Source organism: Mauremys reevesii, linkage group 2 (assembly GCF_016161935.1).
Source record: "Mauremys reevesii isolate NIE-2019 linkage group 2, ASM1616193v1, whole genome shotgun sequence".
NCBI lineage: Eukaryota > Metazoa > Chordata > Testudines > Geoemydidae > Mauremys > Mauremys reevesii.
In genome coordinates this window covers 31,089,001-31,116,559 of record NC_052624.1, presented here as the reverse complement: position 1 = coordinate 31,116,559, position 27,559 = coordinate 31,089,001, and the positions used below count along the sequence as shown (strand labels likewise).

Here is a 27,559-nt window from a genome sequence, read left to right as displayed (position 1 = left end):
GCAGACAGCCTACCACAAACTAGATCCACAGGATGCATTATACTACCAGAAGGTCAAGGCAGCCATCCTTGATCAGATGGGTGTTTCTCCCTAAACTTACCAACAACAGTTTCATCGGGAGTGGTACCCACCGGGGGCCCGGCCTAGGGCCATGGCCCAGAAGCTACAGGACTGCTGTTGGTGCTGGAGGCTGTCTCCCTGATGGAGAACTATTTGGGCACCGAAGGGTCAGAGGCGCAAAGTAAAAGGTCCGAGACCTCCAAGGACCTAGGCCAACCATCGGAGCGAGTCACCAGCCCAAATGAGCAGGAGAGTTTAAGCCCCCATCCCAAACTGATGAAAACTGGTGGGGCAGGAGCACCGTCCAGAAGACAGCAGGGTGACTCGACCCCCGGTCAAGGGAAAAATGGCTCTCAACGGAGACTGGCTAGCCCAGTCATGGAAGCCCCGACAGGAGTGGGATGGGGGAAGAGTTATGAGTGTGGCCAAGAAGGGCAATTCCGTTGTGACTGTCCTTTCCTGGATTGCAGCTATGGCCAACCATTGACTGCGGGCTCCCGGGCACACTGGAAAGGCCCCATCAAATTCCTGATAACCTTGCGGGTAGAGGGATCCTCGTTGCCACCTTGGTTGATTCAGGCTGTAGCCAGATTCTGGTCCAGGCCAGTTTGATTGAGTCTCCCGACCCAGTGGGGGTCCCCATACTCCTACAGTGTGTCCACAGGGATGTACGGTTGTATCCAGCTGCGTGGGTACAGCTGGCCTATGAATACCAGGAGGAAATGTGCTGGGTCAGACTGGCCCTGATGCTGGCCCCGTGATCTTGGGACGGGACTGGTGGAGGCTCTGCAAGATTGTGCAGGACTGGAGCCTTCAGGCACCAAACGAAGAAAAGGCCCACCCACTAAAGAGAGGGCTGTCATAAACAGATAGTTAAGGGTTAAGGTCTCTTTTACCTGTAAAGGGTTAACAAGCTCAGTAACCTGACGGACACCTGACCAAAGGACCAATCAGGGGACAAGATAATTTCAAATCTCTGTGGAGGGAAGTCTTTGTCTGTGTCTTTGTTTGGGTTGTTGTTCTCTCTTTGGATCTAAGAGGGGCCAGACATATCTCCAAGTTCTCCAAGTTTTCCTGAAGTATTTTCTACTATTCAGTATAGTGAGTATTAGAAAGGCGGATTAGTCTTATAATTAATTTCTGCATTTGCAATTGTGTGTTTGCTGGAGTAATATCTTTATTTCTGTTTGCTGTTACTTTGATTATTCTGAGAAAGGAGGGGGGGAAGTCTCTCCAATTTTATAAGTTATACCTTGTAACATTTCCATCCTGGTGTTACAGAGATAGTGTACTTTCTTTTTTTTCTTTTAATAAAATCTTTTCTTTTTAGAACCTGACTGATTTCTTCCCTTGTTTGGATTTTCAGGGGAAGGGGAGGGGGGAAAAGTGAATCCCTCTTTGTTTTGATTCAAGGAATTTGAATCAAGGTGATCTCTCCCAAGGACAAGGGGAGGGGGAAGGAGGTGGGGGGGGATGGATTATTTCCCTTTGTGTTAAGATCCAAGGAAGTTGGGATCTGTGTTCCCCAGGGAAAGTTTGGGGGAACAGGGAGTGTGCTAGACACTGAAATTTCTAGCTGGTGGCAGTGTACCAGATCTAAACTAGGTTTTAAGTTTAGAGGAGCCCATGCAGGTCCCCATCTTGTGGACGCTAAAGTTCAAAGTGGGGAATAAACCTATGACAAGGGCCCATAGCGCAGGAGGGACTGGAGGGCACGAAGGAAGGTCCCTCTACTCCTAAACCTAGTACCCCCTGAATATCCCTCTCCGAAGTCAGGATGACCAGGGCAGCCAAGCGTGATTGACTGGAGCTTGGAGGGGCCTTTATGAAGGAACAATGGGAGGACCAAACGTTGAATGGAGCCTGGGAGCAGGTGACAAACCCTGACCCGGAACGGGCGTCTGAGCAACAGACTCTGCAGGGATCCCAATTTGAGATCCGTGAAGACCAGCTATACTGTGTGGTCCATGAGTCCCAGATCCAGGAAGAATTATGACAGCTATTAGTCCAATGGAGTGCATAGGGCACTTGGGGAGGGAGAAAACCCTGCAATGAGTGGCCCAAAGGTTCTTCTGGTCCGGCATCCACTGTGAAGTGCGGGACTTCTGTGCTGCCTGTCTACAGGCTGGCCAGAAGGGGGTACCAAAGGTGCCCTTGCTCGCAACCCCCATAGTTGGGGTGCCATTGAGCAAATTGGCCCAAACCTGATATGGCCCTTGGAAAAGAGTGGATCCGGCTGCCAATACATACTAGTGGTGGTGGATTATATGCCCCAGTACCCTGCGGCAGTTCTGCTACGGAACACCACAACTCCTACCGTAGAAGCTGAATTCCTGACAATCTTCTCCCGGCTGGGAATTCCCAGGGAGATACTAACTAATCAAGGGACCAATGTCTCATCTAAACTGATGGCAGAGCTATGTCAATTGCTGGACATCCGAGTGCTAAAGACCTCTGTATATCACCTGCAGACAGACGGCCTCATTGAAAGATTCAATGGGCCACTGAAGTCCATGCTTAGGAGGTTCGTAGAAGATGACCCACACCACTGGGAAAAACTGCTGCAACTCCACCACCTGTATGCAGCAGCCTACATAAATAATATAGTGGCATACAGCCTCACATGGGAGAAACATCTCCAGTTATGATGTGAATGGGCCAGATCTGGCATCTACAGCTCTCCATAAAGTGACAGTGAAGCCAAGATTCTACAGTCACTATGGTTACTGTAGAATCTTGACACTTAACAAAAGAGGCTTTGTTATTCAATCAGACATAGTGTTAGCTACGTTTAATGTTGTGTGCATTTTTTACCCTCATTCCAGTGGGAGAGAAAATGTGCACAATGTGGCACTGAATTTGGAAAAAAGATCATTCAACCCAGCTTGGGAAAGAGAATATTTTATGTTTGAAAGACCCACAGGTTGTTTTATGGAGTGCGCAAGATGTGGCCAAGTAATAAAACAGCTCAAGCCAATTGTAGCATGCAACCATGCTGAGAAGTGGTGCAAAAAAATGTGCAAGACTTCAAACGTGTCAAGTGTAGAGAAGGGCAAATTCATCAAGGCGGTCAAAGCAAAAAGAGGAAGCCAGGTAAAGTCAATGACTGACTTTCTTAACCGGGATGTCAAAGATGCACAGAATGATCTTTGCCTTGCCTACAGGTTAGCAAAAGCCAAATTGCCATTTACAGTAGATGTCGACTTCAAAGAAATTGCCGAAAAAATTGACCCAAAATCTGCTCCTTTTCAAAAACTTCACTCCGAGAATTTAGGTGGCTACCTTTACAAGGAAACTGTTAAAGCAGCAGTAAATGCTCCATTTTTTAACTTAATGTGTGATGAAAGTACTGACCACAGTGACAAGAGTCAGCTTATTATTTACCATCGCTTTGTGAATGTTGAGACAAGTTAAATTCACTCCAAGTTTTTGAGCTTAATTGAAATAGCTGAATGCTGTAATGCTGAAAATCTGAATGCAGCCATCATTGATTGTTTGGAAAATGACCAAAACAAGTACCCTGTGGAGCAAATTGTGGGATTTACATCAGATGGGGCATCTGTAATGCTAGCCGCACATGAAAGCGTTTCAAAGCTACTGAAAGATTGCTATGATGATTTATTCATCCAGCACTGTATGACCCATTGCCAGGCCTTAATGGCTAGAGACGCTGAATCAGTCATACCTGCCTTTGTGGAAGATACGATCAAAGTGACACTTAGACATTTCAGTGGGGCTTCAAGAAAAAAGGAGTTTAGACAGATCTGTGAGCTGAATGAAGAGGAATATTCAAATCTGGTTAGCTACAAAAAAATTCACTGGTTAAGTTTGGCTGCCTGCATTGAGGTGTTCAAGCTACTGCGGGATTCTCTAGTGCAATACTTTGAGAGAGAGTCATTTGGGAATGGGTCACTAAATTATAGAACAGGTTGCCAGAATATCTATGACATGCTACAGTCTCCTCAATTCCTTCTTTATCTCAGTTTTCCTGAATTGGGTGTTCCCACTTGCAGCAATGAATTTGGCACTGCAGAAAGAGAACTCTCCTCTGTACAATGCATACTACCCTCTGGAGAAGTACTGCCAGGTCATTTTGAAGCCATCTAAACAGCCTTCAAATGAAGATTCTATGCTGGAATCTTTTGTATCTCCAAGCAACCTGTCTGTCCCTCGTGCCAAGGTCACAGAGATGCTCAGGGAGTGGGAGGAGCAGCACTACTTGCCAGAACAGAGATTGCTCAGGTAAAAGCAACGTTCATCGAATATGCAAAGAAACTTGAACAGGCATTCAAGGCCAGGTTTCCTGAAAAGACTTGGTGAAAAGCATGCTTTACTTGGACCCTTGCAACCAAAAGCCACCACTCTTAGAAATTCAAAAACTTTCAGCAAAATTTACCAAGCACATTGACTTCAGCAAGGTTGAAATGCAGTGTACATTGTACTGCAAGGGTGATGCGGTCAAGACACTTTTCAGCTTAGACCGCTGTGACAGTAATGTTATCAAATTATGGTGTCTTTTGTTTAAGTCAAGTGAGAGTGAATACAGTGACCTGGCAAGGCTTTCACTTCTTTTACTGACACTGAGCCCTGACACATGTTGTTGGTGCGAATGAGGCTTCGGCCACATGAACTCAATCAAAACATCCACAAAGAATCGCCTGGAGAACTGTCGGGTTGATGCCTGTCTACATATTGCAACTTCAGCAATGAGCACAAAGGACTTCGATGTAGTTGCGGTGGTGAGGTACATTCAAAAACACTAAAGTGAGTTGAATTTATTATTATTATTATTTATTAGCTAGCTAGGTTACTGGGGTTTTTTCAGTGTGGAAAATCTTGCACTATTTGATGGGTTGAATGACTGAAAGACATAACCTGTCCCCTCATTTCCATCACTAAGGATGGTAATCGTGTCACGTGTCCATCGTACAACATGATGGTGCCCAGGGCCGGCTCCAGGGGTTTTGCCTCCCCAAGCAGCCAAAAAAAAAAGAAAAAAAGCCGCGATCGTGATCTGCGGCAATTCAGCGGGAGGTCCTTCGCTCCGAGCGGGAGTGAGGGACCCTCCGCCGAATTGCTGCCGAATACCTGAAAGTGCCGCCCCACTCTGGAGTGGCCGCCCCAAGCACCTGCTTGATAAGCTGGTGCCTGGAGCCGGCCCTGATGGTGCCAACCCCTGTTTGCAATGCTCGCAGCACCCTTATCCGACCTAATGAAGAGCTCGCAGCCTTGTAAGATACAGTGGTCAGCAGAGCGTGAGACAGCCTTCCAAGAATTGGAGGACCAATTAACTAGGGAACCTGTCCTATTCCACCCAGACTTTGACAGACCCTTCATATTACAGACTGATGCATCAGAAGTGGAATTGGGAGCAGTGTTGTCCCAAGAGGTTGAGGGAGAGGAGCATCCAGTGCTCTATTTGAGCAGGAAGTGGTTTTCCTGAGAGAAGAAGTATTCGACGATAGAGGAGGCCCTGGCGGTGAAGTGGGCAATTGACGCCCTTAGGTACTATATGCTGGGGAACCCCTTCCAGTTGGTCACTGACTACGTGCCACTTCGATGGCTCACTAGGATGAAGGGCACCAATGCCCGGGTCATGAGGTGGTACCTTTCACTCCAACCCTATGATTTTCAAGTTGCCCACTGACCCGATAAGGCCCGGGGAAACACAGACTTTATGACAGGGTGTGCATGCCCCGCACGGGGACTGCAGGGGTTAATTCCTCTCTTTGGGCTGAGGAGGCCACGCCCCCTCAACCCTGCTGGGCATGCTCCGGCTGGAAGCCAGGTATAAAAGGGAGCAGCCCATTTCATTTGGGTCTGACCGCCGGAGAGGAAGGAGGTGTGCTGCAGGCTCCTGCTGAAGGACCACCAACATTTCACAACGCAGAGGCCAGCCAGATGGCAGCAAGCCACGGCCCCTAGGCTCTGTGTGCTGCAGAGGGAGGAGGAACCGGGGGAACCACAAGACCACATGCTGCGGAGAAGTGGATAGGAAGTAACCCAGAGAATCTTTGCAGGGAGGTGGTTGGAGAAGCAGAGACTAGCTTGGTGTGTTTCAGCTGGATCCCTGCCACTGACAGCGCTCTGGGTTGGGACCTGGTGGAGAAGGAGGGCCCGGGTCCTCCTATCCTGGCCACTGCCCATGCTGAGGTGACCCCCCGCACCTCATCAGCCCTGAGTGTGAGGGCAGCTCAGTGGTTTGAGCATTGGTCTGCTAAACCCAGGGTTGTGAGTTCAGTCCTTGAGGGGGCCACTTAGGGATCTGGGGCAAAATCAGTACTTGGTCCTGCTAGTGAAGGCAGGGGGCTGGACTCGATACCCCTTCAGGGTCCCTTCCAGTTCTAGGAGATGGGTATATCTCCATTATATATATATATATATATATATAAAAGGCTCTACTGACTCTGACCGCTAGGCCGCACAGCCTTGATAGAGAGGACAAGTACTTTGACTGGTAGGCCACATTACTCCCGAGACCCAGAGGGGTCCCGCAGACTTGAGCCTATAATGACCCATGCCTCATCCCAAAAGGGGACGGGCTGTGCATGACCTGCGACAGTCTGCAAAAGCCCAGATTGGGTGACCTGCAAGAACCTTCTGTGTGAGACTATTCCTGGAGAATGGGTTGGGTGGGGTGATTGTAGCAGGGGGCGGATGAAGTGGGTTATGTTGTTTGGAGTCAGCAAGAGGTTGTGGGAGGGCATATCTTTCTAAGGACTGAGAATTCACAGCCCAGGTGTGAGGGGAGGAAGCTGGCTTTAAGCCATCTTTGCATCTTCCCAATCCTGGGCTGCTGTGGGGGCTGAGGAGCCCCCAGCATAATATAGACAGCAGCTTCGTTCCTGACATACCCCAGCAGCCCACGCCCATGCCAGCGCAGCACTTATGAGCAGTCCTTGAAAGGCAGCCAGAAGGCTGTTGCCACAGTACCTGGGTTGGGGTTATCTTCTCCTGGCTGGAGCCAGGGTCCCCTTTACATTGCTCCAGCCCTTTTACATGGTTTAAGGGAGGTAGCTTTTGGTGGGGTGCCCTATTCTGTTAGGCTTTTCCATTGCTTTCTTGTACACTTAGTAAAGTGACGTGAGTTCGAGATAAATGCATTTTGGCAATTCAAGCAAATAACTCTTATCAAGTAATTTCTGGGGGTTTTAATCTGCCTAGCAGCGGGGTTTGCTCTGCTGCCCTTGGGAGACTGCCACAGTCCCTAGTCTTCCCGTTAGAAAACTTTTCCTGATATTCATCTTGAATATTTCTTTGCTCAGTTTCATCCCACTATCATGGTTATGCCACCTTCGATCTAGCCTTCCCTGCGGAAAGGAGTTATTTATACCCTTCAGGTACTTATCACTGATCTAAGCAAAGGGTTGGGTTGGGATGTACGGCTGCTATGTCAGGCCAGGTCTACACTAGAAAGTTTTGTCAGCATGGCGATGTCTGTCAAGGGTGTGGAAAAAACTATACCCCTAGCTGACTTAGCTCTGCTGGCAAAGCTCCAGTGCAGACACAGCTTTGCCAACAGAGGAATGCTTCTGTTGGCATAGCTAATGTCATTCAAGGAATTAGATGCCAGCTGCAAAACTCCTGTTGGTGTACATTGCATCTACACTAAGTGGGCTCTGCTAATACAGCAACTCCTCACTTAGTCGTCCCGGTTAACGTTGTTTCGTTACGTTACGTTGCTGATCAATTAGGGAACATGCTCATTTAAAGTTGTGCAATGCTCCACTATTACGTTGTTTGGCTGCCTGCTTTCTCCACAGCTGGCAGCCTCCCTACGCCCCAACCCCACCCCACAGCACCTCCCACCCACTGGCAGACCCTGGGGATCAGCGCCTTCCCGCTCCTCCCCCTGCCTCCTGCCCGCGGCAATCAGCTGGCTTGCGGCATTTAGGAGGCAGGGGGGAGGGGAGAGGAGCGAGGACGTAGCGTGTGAAGTAAAGGGGGAGGAGGTAGGGGGGGAGAAGAGGCGGGTCAAGGGTCGTAGCTTGGGGGAAGAGGTGGAGTGGATGGGCCGAGATTTGAGCCCCCTGCCCCCGGACAAGCCAGTGCCTGTGCTGGACAATCCATATTCTTCCACTCTCTGACTCCACCACCTCAACCAAGCTTCATACTCAGCAGTGATGGTTGTAGTATTAAATTGTTTGTTTAAAACTTATACCTGTATTAAATTGCTTGTTTAAAATTGTTTAAAATGTATATAATGCCTTTTGTCTGGCAAAAAAATTTTCCCCCTGGAACCTAGCCCCCCCCCCCTATTTACATTAATTCTTATGGGGAAATTGGATTTGCTTAACATCATTTCACTTAAAGTCGTATTTTTCAGGAACATAACTACAACGTTAAGTGAGGAGTTACTGTACAGCTACACTGGCAAAGCATTTGTAGTGTAGACAAGGCTTCAGTAACTTGCATGTTGATAAGAGCTGACAGGCTGTGGAGGAGACCAAATGGTGACATCCTAAATAACTATCCTAAATTCTTAAACTGTTTTCAAATTAGGAAAGTTAAGGACCTTTTTTTTGTGTTGGATGTCAGGGCACACCCCTCACCCTTTTAGAGTATGCAGATGCTGTAAGTTCCAATCAATAAAGTGCATGTGCATGCCACACACTGAAATGTGTGTTGCATCTGGGCAGCATATGTCACTCGGAAATGAATGCACATGTCTGGCACACATGTTTCATACATGCTAGTGTTGCTCTGTTGCAAATGAGCTGTTACAGTATAAGCAATAAAAGTACCTAAAATACACACAGCGCACGTATCTAAATATGTGAGATATGCAGGTCTGGAAGGGGCCACAGAGAAATATTATAGATTTTATCCCTTTCATTAGTCTTTTTTTCTTAAAACAAAAAGTACATTTTTTTCTGAGCACAAAACTGGTGTGTGACTAACACTGCTGCCTGCTCAATAGCAGTAAACAGCATCCCTTAGCCAAGCTTGAGTTAAGTGAGCTGGCTTTATTTGCCATGTTAGCTAATAATATTTTTCATCTTCAAATGATATTGAAATCCTCTGTGAGGTAGGTAAGCATCATTAGCTCCATTTTACAAATGGGGAAGTTGAGGCAGACAGGTTCAGTGACTTCAGTGCCACAGAAAGAACTGGTATTAGGAAGGATTAACACTCAGGAGTTCCAAACTCACTGGCCTGTGCTTAGATCCCTTGACTTTGTCTCTGTCTATCAAAAAGCCATATAGCAAAGAGCCTGCCTCTACATTAGAGTCGGCTAGTTTGCATTAGGTGCTCTCTCTCTCTCTCTCTCTCTCTCTCTCTCTCCACAGAGGCAGATTAAGATTTATTGGAGCCCTGGGAGCAAAGAACATTTGGGCCTCCCAGGGGCACCGGAACCATACCTGTCCACTTTTTATCATGGGTGTAGTAGCCTCAGGCAGGTGTGGAGCGGTGGTGGGGGCAGGGACTGCGCTTCGCAGCAGGGGAGCTGATAAGGTGATCAGCTCCCCCGCTGTAAAGTGTAGCCCCTGCTAGGGCAGATGGAGGGTATGGGGCTCCCCACAGCGGTCCAGGTTCCCTGGGCGGCTCTTACCATGGCCCAGTTCTGGCTTCCAGCCTGGTCGGGGGCAGGGCCTCGGGGGGAAGAGGAGGAGTAGGGGGCAGGGCCACAGTTCTGGACATGGCGGCTCTCCCACTTCCACACAGGTTCTGGTGCTCCTGCAGGGGCCCCCAAATTGGCCAGGGCCACGGAGCACAGGCCCTGTGTGCCTGTGCGTTAATCCACCACTGTATATAGCTTCTTTATAAGGGGAAAATCTAATATTTCTCCTCCTTCATGTGATCAGGGAACTGATTCAACGCCCATCACTCTGGAAGCCGCTGCTTGTTAGAATTCCTTCTCATTAAACAGTGAAAGATTTTCCTCTGGAGACGTTTCTAAAATTATCGCACAATTGCAGAGAATATTATCATTTCTGTCAAAATGACCCTGATGTTTCTTATTAGTATCAACGATATGCTAGCACTTCAGAGAAAGCAGATGCTCAAAGGGTCTCCTGAGAGTAATAGGAGGGAAAAACTGTTTTGACGCCTTTGCTAGAAGCATCTGTCTTCTCTATATCTTTATAGTACAGTCGGAGCTGGTGCTAGTGTAAGAACCTTTAAGTCTGTGGTGAGATGGGGAGGAGGGAAGCGAGCTAAAGAGGAAATTAAACGGAGAAAGCTGGGGAGAGAGAGTCCCTAGCTTGCGTAGCAGGTGAAAGATCCCCAGCTAAACAAAATTCTATGAATTCTATGCAGGCTCCTATACAGCTCTTATCAGTGTAGTATCCGAGAGCTTTCCAGAAGAATCTTCCTTTGCTGTCACTAATAGGCCTTTTATACGCTGTAAGCTAGCCACTAGAGGGCAGCGGTGCACATTCAAACTAGCTGGTGCTCTAAAATATTCACCTCTGCCTCCCTTCATGAGTATGGTTGATTGACCGGAGACCTGTTAAATACTAGCCAAGACGAGGGTAGCCCTGGCTTCTGAGCGTCTGTTGGCAGCAATGTCACAAACTTGCCTAGTGTCAGAGGAAATGAAAGTGATTGAGCGGTGAAATGTACTTCCCACCTCTGAGCACCTGCAGAGAGGAGGAAATCAAACATGAGCGTGTCAGAGCTGTGTGGGGGCTGCAGAAGCAGTGAATTCAAGCTATGTTAAAGGAGAGCAGTGCTCCAAGGTAAAGCAGTCACATTGCTGCCGTTTTTTGCAAGATAAACCCCTGTCTGTTTGGTCAGGCTGAGTGGAGGGAAATGAGGTTAACTGGGTTCTCTGCTTTCCATTTGAGTTTGAGGACTGGAAAGGAAGTCGGCCCTTGAAATTTGCTTCTGTTGTTCCAGCTTGAGATGGGCCCCCAAGATGCTGTACAAATAGGATTTCCTTCTGCTGCCAGGTAGAGGAGGTGACAGATATTCCACTGTGATGTTAAGGCTTTTTTTAAAGCATGTCTGGTGAAGGAATTAGACCCGTGACATCTCACTCAGAAATGTCAAGCTGGCTCACTCAGATAAGTGAGGGCCTCAGTGGATCCCCAGAACCCAACCTCATGCCTCGGAGACCAGAGGGAGATTCCCCGCAACTCAAATTCATCCCCAAGTGGTCTTTCCCTGGCCACAGTTTAGTGCCTATGTCTAGAGCCACGAAATTAGCTCAAATTGGGCCTCATTCAGCACCTCCTGTTAGTTTATTGAAGACAATGAGATTTGAAGGCCCTCAGCACCTCACAGGGCTTAATATTTGAGAGTAGAGTAGGAAAGACTCCCTGTTAATTTTGAAGCTCACCTCAGTACACCCGAGAAGAGCCCAGGAACCTAATTTCCTCTCGCCAATATCATAGCCCTACCCATAAAAAAACAGGAGCACACTGTAAAGAAAGAAAAACAGGCAGCACAGCAGAGCTATGAAATGATTGCTGTTCATGCTATGCAGCTGTTAAATCTGTCTCCACCAGACAGTATCGGGGAAACCATTTTCTGCTCTGTACCCCATGACTCTCAGCTGATAATACAGTGTGGCATTGTGAGTTTTATATACACAAGACATTCCTTTCCCTCTAACATAAAAGTGTTCATTTCTCAAAGCACCTTGGATCTTATGCCCTCACAAAAACAATGTTTAGAGTCTAGCTCAAACACATCAAAGTCAGGAAATTCAGGTTTTAGGGTGAAATACATTCCTCGAGGCTTCTTGAAGCTGTTAAAAAAGGGTACTGTATCAGTGCATGCCTAGGGGTTATTCTCGCTTTAGATTATTTTTGCTAAAATTCCTCAGGAAATTTTTGTTGATACAGGCTAGCAGAGCAAACTGCCTTGCTAAATGAAATGCCACAGTCTTGTTTTGCAGAGGGTCCTCTGCATGTCTGTTGGAATCCTGCATCAAGGATCCTCACTGTGGTCATAATACTTGTAGATGAGGACGTTTCAGTGCCCCCTCCTCAGAAATCAAAATGTTCAGTTTGGAATACCAGACAAAAGCTGGGTTTTGTGGTTAAAGTACTAGATACAGAGGTGGGAGATCTGTTCCTAGCGCTGCTACAGATTTTCTGTGTGACTGAAATAATTAACTTCTCTGTGCCTCCATTGCTCTCTGTAAATTGGGTATAAAACAATGAACGGCATTCATTCCATGCTCTGTAGCAGGCCCAGTCCTTGTTGCAGCTAAGGAAGTGAGAGACCAAGGGCAGAATTCAAGCCTCCCATAAAGCAATGTAGAAAAGTATCCCTGTTTGGACAGCCCACTATGCACAGTTTTTAAAGATGAGCTTTTCCAGTGCAGATAGTAGTTCTAGTGTGAATTACAGACCAGTAGATGCCAGGATTTTAGAAGTGATGACAAATATCTTGGGCCTGATTCACCACTGTCAGTGCAGTTACACTGGCATATCACTCTGCTTATATGGCTTCTATTATTGTAGTATCTGAGCACCTCACAATCTCTAATGTATTTATCATCAACACCCCTGTGAGGTCGGGCAACACTACTATCCACATTTTACAGAGTGAGAACAGAGAACATGAGAAGTCTATGGCATAGCAAGGAACTGAACCTAGGTCTCCTGTGTTTCAGGGTAGGGCCGGAACCATTGGTCCGTCCTTAGTCACCGGTGCAAAACACTGGCCTGCCCATTTATGTGGGTGCATACATAATGCATGTATTTTGTGTGTGTGTATTTTTGTAAGGGAAGCCCTATGCACCTTAGGATGTGCTTGCACTGGCAGGACTGATGGACTAGCTGACCTAATTTAATAGCTCTTTCTCATCTCCAATATCTGTGACTCTTTGACTACAGTAATTGCAGGGTTTCTGGTTAGCAGTTATAAAGTGGTTTTATTCTCTTGTTCATTCAGCACAGACTTTACAGGCAAAACCTTCCAAAAAGTCATTCTTCTGTGCATTTCTGGGCTGCGTTCCATGTGGAGCAGACTTTTAGTGCAACCTATGTTTCCATCAGAAAGATGTAGCCAAGAAAAAGCCAGCGGCGGCTCCAGGCACCAGCGCAGCAAGTGTGTGCCTGGGGCGGCAAGCTGCGGGGAGCGCCCTGCCGGTCCCTGCGAGGGCGGCAGTTAGCCGCAGGACCGGCGGACCTCCCACAGGCAAGCCGCTGAAGGCAGCCTGCCTGCCGTGCTTGGGGTGGCAAAAAAGCTAGAGCCGCCCTTGGAAAAAGCATATACTTTCTCTGACAGATATGTGCTTTCACTGTTCTCTCTGCTGGTTCAGAATGTGGCAGGTACGTTTCTGAGATGGGTTGTGTGGGTCATGTCTGTGCTACATGGCTGAGCTGACTCCCTGAAAGTCAGTGAATTGGTTTTAAAATGTTGGGGTCTGATTCTCCAGTCACACTGATCAGGGCTGGCTCTAGGTTTTTGGCCACCCCAAGCAAAAAAATGTTTGGCTGCTCCCCACCCCAGCCCTGGTCTCTCACCCCCCACCAGTGCCCTCCCCCACCCGCACCCCCTGCCGCCCCAGCCCTGGGCTCTCACCCCCCCACCCACCAGTGCCTGCTGCCCCAGCCCTGGGCTCTCACCCCCACCCACCAGTGCCCTCCCCACCCGCACCCCCTGCCGCCCCAGCGCTGGGCTCTCTCACCCCCACCCGCACCCCCTGCTGCCCCAGCCCTGGGATCCCACCCCACCAGTGCTGACTCTGCCCTCTCCTCCCTTTCCTCCAGCTGGTCTGGCGCTGGCAGGGTCGGGGTCAACAGTGGGGCTCCTGGGCTGCGCCTCAGCCCAGGGTCCCTCCAGCCAGGGCTCCTGCCTCCAGGACTGGCTGGGACCCAGGAGGGCAGAGCCGGGGGACCTCCCCAGCAGGGGGCTGAGGAGCCAGGGCAAGGCCGCTCCAGAAGGAGGGGAGCCCCGGAGAGCAGGACGCGGGCCCCGCACGGCAGTTCCCCACCCTCTATAGCCCTGCTGCTGCTGCTGCTTCTGACCGCCCTGCTGCAGTCCCTGGGCAGCTTGGGCCACTTCGCTCAGCCCCGGCTGTGGCGCTGGGGGGTCGTCCGCCCTGCGGCACCTGCAGGCGCCTCCATGTGCCCCTCAGGGCGGCCTCCAGCCCGAGTGTCCCCCGTTTGGAGCCAGCCCAGTCCAGCCACAAGGTGCGGGTGCTGCTCCCCTGCGGTGCGAACCGCAGTGGCCCCAGGATGCCCCCCATGCATGACGTGCTACTGCTGCCAGGGCTGGCTCTAGGCTTTTGCCACCCGAAGCAAAAAAAAAAAAAAAAAAAAAAGGATGGCCGGAATGCCGCCCCTGAAAATGTGCCGCCCCAAGCACATGCTTGGTTTGCTGGTGACTAGAGCCGGCCCTGACACTGATCTGATATCACGTAACTATTGACTTCAGTGGATTTAATCCTAATTTTTACTAGGTGAGTGAGATCAGACTCAGGCCCATGGTATTTACATATGAAGTCATCTCTGGGTTGACATCTTACTTTTTATGTGAGATGCTCACCCTCAGGACGGCTGTGTAAAGGCCAGTTCTTTAAGGTCCTCTAGCTCAGTTTTCTCAACATGGACTGGTGCCAGTCCCTGAGCTCTCCCTGACAGTTTAGTAAGGCAGCGAGTCAGTCTCTGGTATCAAAAAGGTTGGAAACACTGCTCTAGCACATGTCTTCTAACTTCTGACCAAGCCAGATCAAAAATAGACTGATTCTTCTCCCATTGAACTCTAGCAGTGTGAGATTCCCTCTGAAAGACTCTCAGTGAAGTTCCTATGTAAATGGGCTTTACAACAGAGATTATTGAGCTTTCCCAAATGCCGGCCCTTACTTAGCGATCACACAGATGCTCCTCAGAATCCCTTGTGCCAGTTCTTATGTCACTCTAAAAAAATTATTGGGGGAATCAGTGCAGTGGTTTATGGGACAGTCCTGCTGGTCTAGCAGAACAATTTACCATTGCAGTGCAGAGTAACATGACTAAAGTCAATGGAATCCCTCCAGTTGTACAGCAGGGTAATGGAGACCAGCATTTGGCTCTTGGTGTTTGAGGAAGGCCACTTGCCAATGACTGACTGAACAGACTGTTTTCAGCAGAAGATGAAAGAGAGGGTTGGGATCAGACTCACATTCTCCACAGACAATTGCTAGTGACCTTGAAGGTGGTAACTTGCAGGCTGAGAACCACTGTTTCCAAGACAGTCTAAATTTGTACTTTTCTTTTGAGATTATGGTTGGACTGTGGTGCTTCTCGTATATTGTTTTTTAATTTTTATTGCAGTTCCCTCTAATGTTTAGCATATGTAGATGGGTATCCCATTTTGAAGATTCGCTCTGCTATGCCCTTACACTGCCAGGTCACATGGTTAGCCTTCTTCATTTTCAGAGGCCCTCTTCGTTATCATTTAGTAATGCACTTAAGGTATGGATGACAAATAGCTGTATTTCACAAACATTAAAGCTACCATACAGGATATTTCCCATCCTTCATACAGAATAGTTTTTCCCTTTATTCATTTCCTTTTCAAAAGTGACTTGCAGTTCTTTAAGGAAACAAATTAGACAACTACCAGCTTATGTGTCAGATGCCTCATAGGTTCTTCATGGTCTTTGGTTGAAGATGAAGTATAGTGTGACATTAAATATTTGATATGATCTCTATTGTGGGACTATATACAGTATTTGTAGGCTTGGAAGGATTCAATTTTTATTAGGGCTGTCAATTAATCGCAGTTAACTCATGCAATTAACTCAAAAAAATTAACTGTGATTAAAAACAATAGAATACCAATTGAAATGTATTAAATATTTTTGGTTTTTCTACATTTTCAAATATATTGATTTCTACTATAACACAGAATACAAAGTGCACAGTGCTCACTTTACATTTTTTTATTACAAATATTTGCACTGTAAAAATGATAAACAAAAGATATAGTATTTTTCAGTGCACTTCATACAAGTGCTGTAGTGCAATCTCTATTGTGAAAGTGTAACTTACAAATGTAATTTTTTTTTTGTTACATAACTGCACTCAAAAACAAAACAATGTAAAACTTTAGAGCCTACAAATCCACTCAGTCCTACTTGTTGTTCAGCCAATTGCTAAGACAAACAAGTTTGTTTACATTTATGGGAGATACTGCTGACTGCTTCTTATTTACAATGTCACCTGAAAGTGAGAACACGCATTCGCATGGCACTTTTGTAGCTGGCGTTGCGAGGTATTTACATGCCAGATATGCTAAACATTCGTATGTCCCTTGATGCTTTAGCTACCAATCTGGAGGACATGCTTCCATGCTGACGATGTTTGTTAAAAAAATAATGCATTAATTAAATTTATGACTGAATTCCTCGGGGGAGAATTGTATGTCCCCTGCTCTGTTTTACTGGCATTCTCCCATATATTTCATGGTATAGCGATCTCGGATAATGACCCAGCACATGTTGTTTGATTTACAAACACTGTCACTGTAGATCTGACAAAATGCAAAGAAGGTACCAATGTGAGATTTCTAAAAATAGCTACAGCACTAGACCCAAGGTTTAAGAATCTGACGTGCCATCCAAAATCTGAGAGGGATGAGGTGTGGAGCATGCTTTCAGAAGTCTGAAAAGAACAACATTCAGATGCGGAAATTACAGAACCCGAACTACCAAAAAAGAAAATCAACCTTCTGTTGGTGGCATCTGACTCAGATGATGAAAATGAACATGTGTCGGTCCGCTCTGCTTTGGATTGTTATCAAGCAGAACCCATCATCAGCATGGATGTATAGCCTCTAGAATGGTGGTTGAAGCATGAAGGGACATATGAATCTTTAGCGCATCTGGCACGTAAATATCTTGCGACGCTGGTTAGAACAGTGCTATGCGAATACTTGTTCTCACTTTCAGGTGACATTGTAAACAAGAAGCGGGCAGCATTATCTCCTGCAAATGTAAACAAACTTGTTTGTCTTAGCGATTGGCTGAAGTAGGACTGAGTGGACTGGTAGGCTCTAAAGTTTTACATTGTTTTATTTTTGAATGCAGTAATTTTTTTGTACATAAGTCTACATTTGTAAGTTCAACTTTCATGATTAAGAGATAGCACTACAGTAGTTGTATTAGATGAACTGAAAATACTGGTTCTTTTGTTTTTTACAGTGCAAATATTTGTAATCAAAATAAATATAAAGTGGGCACTGTACACTCTGTATTCTGTGTTGTAATTAAAATCAATATATTTGAAAATGTAGAAAACATCCAAAAATAGTTAAATAACTGGTATTCTATTCTTGTTTAACAGTGCGATTAGTTGTGCGAATAACCGTGATTAATTTTTTTAATCACTTGACAGCCCTCATTTTTATCAGTAAATCTTGGTAAATGTCAATTTCACTGTACAAACACAGATGAAAAAATATTTCCATAGATGATAATCCAAATTTACAGATAGTCAAAGTGAGAAAAATGTTGCTTGAGAATTTATAATTTGATTGAGGGACATTTACTTTGTATATTTTGACATGATGTTGACCATTTATGTTGTAATGGTTATAAAGATTTAACTTTTAAAATCTCAGTGTCTGCTGTCACTGAACAATTATTGCCTGATCCTTCCCATAGTTTCCCACAACTGTGAAATTTAAATCAATAAAAAGTTTTATAAAGGCTTAAAAATAAACATTGATCTTATCTGCTGAAATTATATTTAAAAAATTGAATTCTGGCAAGCCGAAGTATATGTAAGTGGAGTTTGATCACTGAGTCTAATAGGTCCTTTCAATATCCAACTTCTATTATTTAAAATAATAAGGCAGATTTTTAAAATTAGGTATGTGGAAATTCCAGCAAACATTGGCACGTGCATAATTTATGTATATGAGATATTTGAATATGGCCAGTTAGACATGGTGCTTGTGACATCACTGACCCAATGCATGTTTGCACATCTCATGGAGCAGGAGTTGCAAGCCGTGACTTCAGGGCACTTGAAAAGTAATAAGTTTATTAATATGATTTTATTATTTGCCGTAGTGCCCACTGTGTGCCAGGCACTTTTCAAACATTTAAGATGAACAGTCCCTGCTCTGAGGAAGTCACAGTTTATGGAGAAATAAGCAGACAGAGACCAGGGGAAGAAGAATAACAATAGGTTATTTAATATACACTTTATATACAAGTCAGCTTTACTGTCGATAGGCAGCACAGCAAAACTAGGTCTTTTAAGAGGGACTGAGATATGAAGAGTCTTGTGGATGAGCCGGGGAGGTTGTATCATGTGTAGGGAGCCACAAGAAAGAGACATGGAGGTGATTATGAGAAGCTGGCAAATGCCTGGAGGAGGATGGGCGGAGCAGCTAGGACAGAGTTGGGGGCCAGGTAACATTTCGCTTGACAATGGTGACTAAGCAGGGAGAGGCACTAGAAGTTAGAATGTGGCAACCAAAAACTTCCCTTCCCTTTCCATTAGGGCATTTAGTGGATATTCCTATATTATTTTATTATTCGTATTACCATAGCATGTGGGAGCCCCCAGCATTGATCAGGGCCCCATTGTGCTAGGCTCTCTACAAACACAAAACAAAAAGATGGTCCCTGGTCCAAAGAGCTAACTTAATTACCAGACTTATAAAAAAGAGGACCTGTGACCTACCTCTGGCAAACAAATCTGGTTTTGGAATGAGGTGGGGAAGGAAAAGGCACAATAACATTATTAATAATGCTCAATTCCATTTTGTTAAAAATTATCATTAAAACACAGTAACATGCCTGCTGCTTTGAACACCTGTTTCTGCTTTTAAATAACAAAACTGTGAGGTGAAGGAAAGCTCACGTGACAGATTGGAGTTGGGTCCTTTAAAGCCTTACTCTGTACTGCCAGGAAACCAGAACTAATGTGATGTGGCAGCTTCACAAGGTACAGTGTAGGACCTCTGTGTTTCTAGAGACTAGCCAAATAACAAGGTCAGATGTGGGAAGATGTATCTGCTACCTTGACTTATGAATGTTCTTTCATTTAAATATTTTCAAAAGAATGCACATGCTGTATCCAATTTGAAAAACACTTGATTGTTGATTGTGAAGTTGGCTCCAGACTTTCTCCCATTCCAGTTATTTGTCATTCTTGTGTGTGAATGAGCGATAGCTACTTTCATGTGGAAACAAAGGTGGTGGATGAATCATGAAAACAAGTCCAGGCAATTCAGTTGGAGAAGCATTCCCCATAATTTCTGCAAAATTCTAGTTTCAGTTGCATCCTATTTTGTTCTGTATGATGAAACCTTGAGCATTTTAGTCATTGCACTCTCAAAATGATCACTTTCTTGATGCAAGTATGAATAATCTCAGCAAATACATTTTTTTCTACTAGTCCCAGTAAAAGGATGGTGGCTCCTAATTAAGCCAGAGATATAAGGGATGAACTCTGAGAACAGGTTTACTGTATCTAGTTATGATTACTGAAATGTGGCAACTTGCCAAACCTGAGATTTTTTTAAAGAATTCAGTATTGTGAAAAATGTCCCCAGTTTGCTAGTTAGATTAATAGATTATAAAGCCAGAAGGGACTAATGTGATCATCTAGTCTGACCTTGTGCATTACGTAAGTCATAGAACTTCCCTGAATTAATTCCTGTCTGAACGAGCGCAAATCTTTGAGAAAAAACACCCAGTCTTGATTTTAAAATTTCCAGTAATGGAGAATCCACCACAGGCCTTGGTAAATTATTCCAAAGTTTACTTACCCTAATTGTTAAAAATTGTTATGCCTTATGTCTGGTCTAAATTTATTTAGCGTCAACTTCCAGCCATTTGATCTTGTTATACCTTTCTGTTAGACTGAAGAGCCTTCCCATCCAATTTCTGTTCCCGGTGTACGTACTTCTAGACTGTGATCAACTCATCCCAAAACCTTCTCTTTGATAAACTAAATAGATTGAGCTCTTTGAGTCTCTCACTGTAAGGCAAGTTTTCTAATCCCTTAATCATTCACATGGCTGGCTCTTCTCTGAAACCTCTTCAGTTCTTCAACGTCCTCTTTGAATTGCTCCTATTGCGATTGACAGAATTCCACTAAAACTAACTGGTGTGTGTATTAGTTTTCAGAAACTGGGCCAAATTCTGTACAAGCCCCTTGGATTCTATGATTCTGTGCGATTGAAGAGAGGACAAGAGAGGACAGAATATGGGCCAAAGTTTGGGGTGAGTTGCTGGTTTTTTTGTGGGGGTTGAGATGAAGACAGAATGCTTGATGACAAAGGTGTTGGGAGTTCAGTACAGATATATTATTACTTTACTATTTGATCCATTAAAGGAAGGATAGTAGCAATGTTGTGTAAGTCCTTGTCAATACTAGCCTCTCTTCTCTTCCTTAAATTTTCCCAGTAGCTGCAGTGGTGGGAGTGGTAGTGTAGATACCAATGCCAATTACAGAGGCCTACAGCAGCTGTTTAGATTGGCCACTAGGGAGCTGTATGGGAGAAGTGTGAAAGCGCTAGAGCAGTGGTTTTCAACCTTTTTTAAATTTGTGGGCCCCTAAAAAATTTCAAATGGAGGTGCGGACCCCCCTGGAAATTGTAGACATAGTTTGCGGACCCGCAGGGGTCAGGGCACCACAGGTTGGAAACCACTGCTCTAGGGTAACAGGCAATAAATGTCATGCAGTTACCTTCATCCTGGTGCCCTGAGTCTGTGCATTTGACATAGACAAAGTGCTGACGGCCACTGGTGTCATCTAGATTTTCTCTGAGCCAAGCAATAGATAACACAATAGCTGAAATTCCAGCAACTACCAGAGCCTTCTGCACTACCACTCCCACCTTTGCTAACACAGACAGCAAGTCTAATGTAGTCTCAGTTTCTGACACAGTGAATATACTACTTTGGATTGCAAACATTAAACAGGTTTTTTTTTATAATGTTACTGAACATTTTTCCTATAACGTTTTATATTTACCTATAGAAAACTCTGACAACAATACCTTCCCCATTCTAGTTGCTGGTTAAAACTATGTGAAGCCAGTTTATTTTCTCAGAAACAATAATTAGTACATGATTCATGCAGATGAAAAGGCTTCTGTCACTTTTATTCTTTCTGTTTATTTTAGTGTTTATGTTGAAAGTTTCAGGGTCTGTTTGGCAGCTCCAAATTTGCAATAAGGCTACTGTCTAAACAAACACTCCCTATCATCTGGCTTTAAAGACACAGCATGTTTAATTTGTCCATGAAAGTTGACAACACCATTTTGTGTTTTTATTTCAGGCATCATGTCCGTGTTGTCCACATGATATTCTGAAGGAAAGAGACATTTGTCTCTCACAAAAGTGACTCTTGCATGACAAACTTTCCAGTGCAATGGAGTGAAACCTAGGTAATAATTAGGCAGTGTCACAGGGTATGGTTGTTTCCTACAGGAACACTATGTCATCCTGTGTTCCAGGGGATTGTCTGGTTTCCTCTGGTGCATTGCAAAGGGCATTTCTGCAGCTGCATTTATATCCCTGCTGTATTCACTGTTGTATGCAGTGTTGTTGTAGCCATGTCAGTCCTAAGATATTAGAGAGACAAGGTGGGTGAGGTAATATCTTTTGCTGGACCAAAGTTGGTCCAATAAAAGGTATTACCTCACCCACTTTGTCCCTGCTGTATTCAGTCACTCTGCCATATGCCATTGTGGGACAGACAGTTGAAATCTTTTACTCTGGTGGCTTATTCTTCCCTCCTCCTTCCGATTTTCTTGATGTTCCTGTTTTCCGCTTTCATTCTATTCTAGTTTTGTTGTTGTTGTTGTTTTGAAGTCCAGTTATGGGTGATCCTGGAACTATGCATGCACTGGGATTTTTATTTGCTTTTTTTAAAATAAGTAAAATAAAAAATATACACAGATGTAACATGGGCTGGAGCTCTTAAATATGCATTATTTTGACACTATAAATTTGAGTTGGCCGTGGGTCTTCAAGTGAAATGAGCATTCGGTGAAAGGAAATGAACTGACAGACAAGGAGACTGAAGTCTACTGCTTATCTCCACAACAGTAGAGTCTGAGCATCAGCACTGCACACTTCCCACCACAAACTCATGGCATCCACTCTTAGGGGGAGAGGATAGGTTGATCTTGATGTCTATACAATCCTGAGCTTTTCTGCTGAGCCTACCAAAAAATAACCATTGTAATTTGGGCACATGTCCACTCAGAACAAGTCTGTGACCATCGACTCAGTCTACACAGGTCAGCAAAAGAAAAAGAGAATAGCTTTCATACCCACAACCTAGAGCTGAATGAGTTTGTATCCCATGACCAGTCCCCTAAACAATCCGATCTCCCATGCATAGCATTCTGATGAAGAGCACTCCTTGAAAAGCCATATGGTCCTGGACCTCTTCACCCACATAATGTCCACAAGGGCACTTAATCTCCTCTATAATGTGACTCACAGATGGACTTGTCCTTCACTTGCACTTCTTTCCTTCTTCAGGGATGATAGACACTTAACACACGATCCACCTGTGCTGCAACTGCCACGTGGAAAATTCCCTGGTTGGGGAAAAGCTTGGATCTTTTAAGGTGGATCTAGAGACACATCTAAGTGAGTCGAGATATCCGGTAAACTTTTTTGGGACTTAAGAAAATAAAGGTAGACGCTTGCCTTTGTTTCCCAATCTCATGTCTCTTAGGATGTCTCTGAAATTTGGTTTAACATTGTACTATATAATATAAATTATTATTTTTCTCTTCCTGTCCTGTTTTTGCCAGGGATACCTGCTCTTGTGTTTAAAGCTTTTTCCATCAGTTTCTCCATTGATTCTCCATCCCGTTTTTCTTAGTTTCCCTCAGCTGTTTCGTTGCTTTCATGGCTGTCTGGGGCTATTCTCATTACATAAATCATCTATAATGCAGACTTTCTTCAAAAGATAAAGTTATTAACAGCCTGCAATTTTTTTGGTAATTTTTCTTTCTACACATTGTGATTGATAAACTCCCATTCTGTTCCTCACAGGTACATCTAAAAAAAGTATGTCAGCGAAGCTAAAACTAACAGACACTAGTAGATGGAATTCGTGTAGGTAATTAAACATTCCAAATCCATGAGGTTCCCTGCCTAGATAAGAGAAATGCCATTAGTAAAACAAAGCTACTGAAGGCAGGGGGTGGGGTAAATAAATTCTACTTCTTATCTCCCCATAATAAAGTTCGCTTCAGCTAGAGTCATCTTAGTCCTCGTGGCATTTCCTTGTGCATGTAATTAAAATTGATTCTGAAATTTAAAGTAATCTCCTAAAATACCACTTCTAAGTGAATTACATAGCTAAGTGCAAGTCCATTATATGTTTCCTTTTGTAAGTAAAATCTTATGGCTTGTATGTTGATGTAAAGGCTTCATATCACCTAGAGTCACCAGATAATCTAAATTCAAGCTGTTAATACAAGACAACTCATTTAGCAAATCCATGGTTGACTTGCCATGTGAAGCTGTGGCTCTGCATGTTAACTACAGGCTCTCTCACCTTTTCTGTGCCCATAGAGGATGCTTTTTGGCAGTATTGATGAGTAAATATTTTCAAGCTTCATTAGTTCATAACAGTTCATAGGTTGTCTCATACAAAAAGGCACATAACATCAGAGTAAGGGGACAGAGTTCTTGAAGATACAGCCAGTGTAACAATCAGAACTCACCCAAATTAGATAAGACAAAACATGTATTTACTTCAAGGTAATATAAAGAAAATATGCACCGCTACCCTGATATAACGTGGTCAGGGGGAGCCCAAAATCCCTACCGCGTTATAAGTGAAACGCTGTTATATCGGCGTAGCGGTGGCAGGGCTGCAGCGGTGATTTAAAGAGCTGTAGCTCCAGCCACGGGGCGCCACAGGCCCTTTAAATCTCCGGCAGAACCCCGCTGCCGCAGCCCTGGAGTAGCGGCGGCAGGGCTCCAGCGGTGATTTAAAGGGCCCAGGGCTCCCCGCAGCAGCCGGAGCCCCAGGCCCTTTAAAGCGCTGCCCGAGCCCCACTGCCACAGCCCCGGGGTAGCAGTGGCAGGGCTCCAGCGGTGATTTAAAGGGTCCAGGGCTCCCCGCAGCAGCCCTGGGCCCTTTAAATCGCCAGTGAGCCCCGCTGCCGCAGCCTCGAGGTAGCAGCGGCCGGGCTCCAGCGGTGATTTAAAGGGCCCGGGGCTCCCCACAGGAGCCGGAGCCCCAGGCCCTTTAAAGCACTGCCCGAGCCCCAGGGCAGCAGCAGGAGGGCTTCAGCGGTGATTTAAAGAGCTCCCGGCTCTGGCCACTGCAGGGAGCCCAGGTCCTTTAAATCGCCAGCCCAGCCCCGCTGCTGCAGCCCCGGGGTAGCGATGGCAGGACTCCAGCGGTGATTTAAAGGGCCCTGGGCTCCCCGCAGCAGCCGGAGCCCTGGACCTTTTAAAGCGCCGCCAGAGCCCTGCTGCTACCACGCTATATGCGAACCCGTGTTATATAGGGTCGCGTTAAAGTGAGGTAGCAGTGTATTTGAAATAAAGTTTGAAACATGGCCTGCAACGTATAAGAAACTTAGTAGGTCTAGCAGAGCTATTCCATGAACTTAGCAAAGAGTCCTGTGGCACCTTATAGACTAACAGACATATTGGAGCATGAGCTTTCGTGGGTGAATGCATGTATCCGACGAAGTGGGTATTCACCCACGAAAGCTCATGCTCCAAAACGTCTGTTAGTCTATAAAGTCCCACAAGACTCTTCACTGCTTTTACAGATCCAGACTAACACGGCTACCCCTCTGATACTTGACTCCATGAACTTAACACATTTCATTGCACATTGCTTTTCTTACTGCAGGCAGCAAGCTTCATCTGTCCTAACACACAGAAGTTTCCCTTGGAAAAGGTCTCCTTTCCTGTCTCTGAAACTGCTTATATGGATAAAAGTCCTTTTAATCTTTCCAGAGGGCAAGGGGATACATTCCTCCATCACATCTACTGAATGGCCAAGAGAATACTTCTGGATTGGTTAATGGCATTTCTCTTTAGTAGAGTTCGGTGATTAAAACTCAATGGGAAAAAACATTTCTACATTAACCAGCTGCTTTGTTGTTGTTGTTTGTTGTCTGAAAGGACTTTCCCAGTCTCCTAGTAGAATCAAATTTGAAAGTTCTCACTTTGAACAAGACCTATTCACAATTCAGCTATTTCAAAGGCTGGATTAAAATAAGAAGTACAGTTACAAAAAAAGGGGATTAAAATTGGACAGGCTATTTAGATCTTTTCAGAGAAGCATAGGAAAATACAGTGGCTCTTAGATGGAAGTCAAGAGATTGCAAGTATGGTTGAGTAAGTGATCTTATTTCTGCTAATGTTTGCCTTCATATGTCATTCACAAAAGTACGTACCTAAGACAGAATATATGTGACAATAGGTGCTGTTTTGTGATCAATATTTTTAATTCCTTTTGCAGTGTTGTTGCAGCCGTCTTGGTCCCACCATATTAGAGAGACAAGGTGGCTGAGAAGTTGGTCCAATAAAACAGTGGTTCTCAATCAGGGGTCTGCCGCCTTCTGGGGGTCCGTGAGCAGGTTTCAGGGGGTCTGCCAAATAAACCCCAGAGCAGGGCTGGCGTTGGATTTGCTGAGGCCCAGGACAAAAAGCTGAAGCCCGAGCCCCATTGCCTGGGGCTGAAGCCAGGGCTGGAGCCCAAGCCTGAGCCCAAGCAATTAGCTTTGTGGGCCTCCCTGCACGCATTGCCCTGCTTGCTACCCCCTAATGCCGCCCCTGGCTTTTAATCTACTGGATATGCAGAAAAACAGTTTTTGTGGCACAGGTGGGCTGTGGAGTTTATAGCATGTTGTGGGGGCCTCAGAAAGAAAAAGGTTGAGAACCCTTCAGTAATAGATATGACCACACCCACCTTGTCTCTTTAATTCCCTTGCAGTGTAATTATCAGAGGAGCGAGAGCATCAGTACTCCCTTAATATGTGGAGTGATTGCATTATAGCATTCTAATTCCTGTCCATTCTTTATGGGTCTTAGCTGTTGGCTGAACAGTGCCTACATGAGGGGAAATGCTGAGCAGGATACCCCTTAACTCCACAAAACCCAGCTCTCAATGGCAGGCAGGGGGACATTCAACTTGGGATCTGCTGCTCTGCTTGTGCCCAGATATCCACAGGCAATGAAGAGACACACCTGCAGGCCTCACTGACAGGAGGCTTTAGGGCTAAAATTTGGATTATTCTCTAGTCCGTTCACGTCTCCGGGCGGAGTTCCTCTGGGCAGCGTCCGCTGGCTCCCTTGATGCCTTTGAGGAGCAGCATTCACGTCTCCGGGCAGAGTTCTGGCGGGCGCGCTGCCCCCTTGACGCCTTGAGGAGCAGGGAGCTGGGGCGGCGCTCCTCTGGTTCTCTGCTCGTGTCCCTTCAGCTTCCTTCTCTTATGACCCTTGACCACTCCTGTTCTTTTATTTGTTGTCCCCCGCAATTAGTGGGTTCTGAGGTCCTGTAGATCCTCCCCTTAGGCTGAGGGGGGGATCCATTAGCATGGGGCGGGCTTCTGCACGCCCCGTTTCCCAGAAACCCAATAGATACTTACATTGCTTCCCTCTCTGCCATAATTTCCCCTTTATCTCTCCTGACTGCGTCACTATCATTCCCATGGCAGCACTTCCAGAAGGTGGGTCAGGCTGACTTTGTTCTGGCTTTTGAATCTCTGGTTTCAGGGTTACACTGAGAACTATCTACTAGACACCTATTTGCTGTCATTAGAGAACTTAAAAGAGAAATCTCTGCTTTTAATAGCTTAAGACGCCTTTATTCTCCTGCTAGGGAGCCCATTATCTTTTAAAGCGAGTGCACAAGTCAAGGACCTCATAACACTGAGCTCATTATTGTTCAAATGCCTTTCTGGGAGACTTAGTTCTTATTCACTTTCTTCCTCCTTTTCTCATTTTGCTTTGTGTGGCTTGTATCTCACTCTATCCAACCTGTCTCCAAACCAAGGGCAAATTCCCAGATGAAATCTCTCCTCCCTGGCTCCCCATTCTGCAAGCTATACAGGTGTATCATTTGATTTCTTGTTCCTTTGTCTTACTTTATTCAAGATCTGCTCGCCCTCTTTAGACTCTTCCTTGGCATAGACATTTTCCCTTTGAAATGTCTTCTTTGCCAGACTTCAGACTTAGATGGTAGAATAGTTCTGTGCCCAGTTGTTTTAAACGTTCACAGCCTGAGCAGAACATCAGTCTGGAAGTCCTGTTCTCTAATATTCACTGGTTATTTTTCCATTTGTATAATACTGAGTAGAGCCAAAGCATAAGTGCACTTGTCTGACACCTCTGTGAAGCCCATTAACCTTACAGTGCTCAAATATTGTTTAGCGTAAGGTTAAATTTACTTCTTTTGAAACAGATTTCCTAGGGCCTTTGAGGTTTCGTTAGTTAACTTTTCACCAAAAAGCCTCAAATTCAGTCTCTGGTAAAATAATTTTTGCATCATCTAGATCCATAAGAGGTAGTTTCTGCATATCTTTTTGCCAAAATCCCAAATTCCTGGAAATTTCAGGCTGGACAGTTGTAGGAACCTTAAATATAATAGTTAAAAAA

At 45.3% G+C, this 27,559-nt stretch overlaps 1 long non-coding RNA gene across 5 annotated transcripts in view; it reads left to right on the top strand.

Annotated features, from left to right (window-relative positions):
- LOC120397771 overlaps positions 1–25,018 on the top strand; it is a 48,467-nt gene extending 23,449 nt beyond the window's left edge. The window contains exons 4-9 of one of the 5 annotated variants that reach the window (XR_005593987.1): positions 4,074–4,824; positions 20,083–20,185; positions 21,246–21,354; positions 22,460–22,570; positions 22,982–23,048; positions 24,807–25,018. This is a non-coding gene — a long non-coding RNA (uncharacterized LOC120397771). The remainder of the gene's footprint in view (positions 1–4,073; positions 4,825–20,082; positions 20,186–21,245; positions 21,355–22,459; positions 22,571–22,981; positions 23,049–24,806) is intronic. The other 4 variants (XR_005593991.1, XR_005593989.1, XR_005593988.1 and 1 more) reach the window with 4 other exon arrangements.
- Positions 25,019–27,559: the final 2,541 nt, after the last annotated feature.